The sequence below is a fragment of the Octopus bimaculoides genome, chromosome 9 (genome assembly GCF_046866305.1).
Source record: "Octopus bimaculoides isolate indiv1 chromosome 9, ASM4686630v1, whole genome shotgun sequence".
Taxonomy (NCBI): domain Eukaryota; kingdom Metazoa; phylum Mollusca; class Cephalopoda; order Octopoda; family Octopodidae; genus Octopus; species Octopus bimaculoides.
The window spans coordinates 64957657-64961768 of NC_142936.1; the positions used below are offsets into that span (position 1 = coordinate 64957657).

Genomic DNA, 4112 nt, shown 5'->3' on the forward strand with positions numbered 1-4112 from the left:
GCTAAACCTAAACTGTCCTCCCCTCTTTTTACACGAGAACATTACTGTGTGATACACGATCCCTATTGATCGGCCTTTCCTTTTCTTTTTTTTTCGATCCCTTTTGATCGAACTGCCCCTTTTTCCCTTCCTACGATCCCTTTTGATCGACACCACCAATTTTTTTTTTTTTTTTTTTTTTTTTTTTTTTTTCCTTCCTTCCCCCTCCCAAAAAGAAAAGCTCTACATTGTATTTGTCCCATCTTCGTTGAGCCCTGTGTGGCTAATAAAAGAAATGTATCTAGTTATCTATCTACCAACCTACCTATCCCTCTCTCTCTCTCTCTCTATCTTTCTATCTATCTATCTATCTATTTATTTATCTCTCTACCTACCGACTTATCTTATTTGTCTATCTATCTTTCTATCTACTTATCTACCTACCTACCTGCCTACCTACCTATCTATCGACCTGCCTATCTAGCTATCTTTTATCTATCTTGCTGTCTGTTTGCCGGTCTGTCTGGTCGTCTATCTGTCCGTCTATCTATGTTACCTAGTATGCTGGCTCTGTAGCGAGTGATCCATCGAGCTGTCTATTATAACAAGCAATTTATCCGTCCGTCTGTCTATCAGTTTCTGTTATTTTGGTCTCTTTCTTTTCATCTTCCTTTCTTTCTCTCTCTCCTTCTCTCTCTCTATATGCTTCTCTATATCTTGTTATCCATATACTCCCTCATCTCGTAAAATCTCTCTCTTTCTCTCCCTATCTCCCCACCTCTCTCTTTCCTCGTTTTCCACCTACCTATCTTTTTCCCTCTCTATCCATCACACTATCTCGCTGCGTCTCTCTCTCTCTCACCCTTTGTATACACACACACACATACACACACACACACACACACACACACACACACACACACACACACACACATATATATATATATATATATATATATATATATATATATATATATATATATATATATACAAACGCACACGCACGCGCACACACACATGCGCGTACACACATACACAAACGCACACAAACATATATATACATACAGAGATATATAAATATATCAGGCTCTCTCTTTTACTCTTCTTACACTTCTCTCTATCTCTCTTGTCTCTTCTCTCTCTCTCCCTCTCTCCGTCTCTCTCTCTTTCTCTCTCTCTCTCTCCCTCTCTCTCTCTCCTTTTGCATCTCTAACTCACTCTCCATCTGTAGCTACTCCTCTTCTTTCCTCTGTTTCTCGAGCAGTACCGGTTAAGTAACAAGTCAAGGATTCACTTAACCTGTAGAAGCTTTAACTGCAGCTCCTACATTTCGCCTGTTTGGGTATTCTTCTTATTATTATTATTGTTGTTGTTATTATTATTATTATTACTATTATTATTATTATTATTATTATTATTATTATTATTATTATTATTGTTACTATTATTTAAATTATCTCAACAAAGAACGACCAAAAATAAACAAGAAAGTCTGCAAAAAAGAAAATAAACCTACCAAAAACAGAAAATACGGGACCAACAGGAGGAAGAGAATAAGAAGAAAAAAGACACAGAAGAATGAATGGAAGCTGATCTTAACACAAGCAAAACATTATAGACAGCTTGAGTGATTCCTACATCGGAACTGGAAGAACCATTACAACCAAGCCGAGAATAGACAGATATAACAACAAAAGACGGTCGAAAATGTGCCAGCGAGATGACGGATAAACTATATGAATGCACATAAATATATATGTATATATATATAGATAGATAGATGTATATATATATTTATATATAAACGGTTATGTGCAATCTTTTATGTACTAGATGCATCACAACAATGCCAGCCAGCTCTGTGAAGGCAATCGTCTATTTATGGTAGGTTAATCTAATTTATAATAATGATAATGATGATGATGATGATGAGGATGAGTGATGATGATGATGATGATTATGACGCTGATAACGATGTATTTGTCATTATAGAACAAAACATAAGATTCTGTAAAGTAAGACCATAAAATAACGCTTTTAGTATGGTGACTTGAGTGGAGTGTATTCACAGACTATGAGAGTCCGGCACTTTACAGAAACGTTTAACAACAGTATGTTTATTTCAGTGCAAATATGTTCGTATGTACATATGTATGTCTGTAACCATATATGTATATATGCATGTATGTATATGTTTATGTAAGTATTTATGCACGTATGCATGTATGTATATAGGTACTGTATTTATGTTTGTCTGGATGTAAGTTTATGTACAAACATTTCGGAATGTAGAAATACATATATATAACTATGTATATATATATATATATGCATATATATCACGTTTTGTGTATGTATATTCAGGTATATTTGTTTGTATATAAGTAATGACTACGTATATACCCACGTATGCATGTAACTATGTTTATATGCAAACATTTCTGCATGTATATTGGTAATGTATGTTGGCATACATGTCCCTGTCTATTTATCTATCTTTCTCTCTATTTATATATATATGTAAGTAAATATGTTTGTATACATGCATGTCTCATGAATACAGATATTTGCATGTATATGCTCATAAACATGTACGTCTATACGCATATACATACATATACATGTGCATGTATGTATTTATGTATGTATATATGTATGTATGTATGTATATATGTATACATATAGATAGATAGATAGATAGATAGATAGATAGATAGATAGATAGATAGATAGATAGATAGATAGATAGATAGATAGATAAATAGATAGATAGATAGATAGATAGATAGATAGACAGACAGATAGATAGACAGACAGACAGACAGACAGACAGACAGACAGACAGATTGACAGACATATAGATAGATAGATAGATAGATAGATAGATAGATAGATAGACAGACAGACATATATACATTAAACCATTGTTTTTTGGTCAGAGCTTTGATCAGAGGTGAAACAACAATCACAAGCGTCCCATCATATATTTATTCTAGCTGCCTACATTAAACGGATACATCACTGTCACCGTGCTTATCCTTTGTGCAAGACGATTGCCTACAGCTGCTATTTCTAGTAGCCGAGCGCCTGGACAGGGACTCACATGTTGGATCGTCTATAGTCATGTTTGCACGCGTACAGTCATATCTGCATGCAGGCATACATTTATATAAGCATGTCTCTTTGTGTGTATTACTGTATCATTGTATATCTGGATAGCAATGTGTTGAAGCGTACGGTATACAACCGTAAAATAGATATTTATTGTTTGTTATCTTCGTATGGTTTACTTCACAAAATTTTATACAGCTATGAACATGCTTCCGCTTGTGTTTGTATATAACAATATCTACATGTTAACATCGACATATTAACACATACTAACACATATATACACATACTAACACATATATACACATACTAACACATATATACACATACTAACACATATATACACACATATACACTCATATGTCAGTATACATTTATTACTCACAAAAACGCATACGCGTAAGTGAGATACAATGTAATTAATATTAACGGGTGTATATATGACAACTAACTATCACTGCATGTATAATTAATGTCTATTAGGATGTATTACGTGTTTGCGTATAATTACAAAACTACGTGATTATATCACAGTATATATAGTACGTATATTATACATACACACACACACATATACAGACAGACATATGTTAGTTTATTTATCTACACCTCTCTTTAGATAGATAGATTGATAGCTACTACATACATACACACAATGACAGACAAAAACACATATGGATATATGTCTATCTATGCATGTCTGTATTCCGCTATATACGTACATATATATATATATATATATATATATATATATATATATATATATATATATGTGTGTGTGTGTGTGTGTGTGTGTGTGTGTGTGTGTGTGTGTGTATGTGTGTGTATGTGTGTGTGTGAGTGTGTGTGTGTGTGTGTGTGTGTGTGTGTGCGTATTTATATATATACGTATCTATATACTTGTTACTCTGTGCGCCTGTGTGTGTGTTTGTGTGTGTAAGTGCGTGTCTGTAGACGCGCGCATGTGCGTGCGCTGGCGTGTGTGACTCTAGTAATCGACATATTATTCATGTATAAAGGCA

General features: G+C 33.9%; 1 protein-coding gene across 2 annotated transcripts in view; it reads left to right on the forward strand.

The window, feature by feature from the left end:
- Positions 1–1230: 1230 nt before the first annotated feature.
- The window catches only part of LOC106872511 (gamma-aminobutyric acid receptor subunit beta), a 507542-nt gene continuing 504660 nt past the window's right edge, over positions 1231–4112 (forward strand). For both annotated transcript variants that reach the window (XM_089357611.1, XM_089357610.1), the window contains exon 1: positions 1231–1863. The gene's annotated coding sequence lies outside the window, so the exon portion shown is untranslated. The remainder of the gene's footprint in view (positions 1864–4112) is intronic.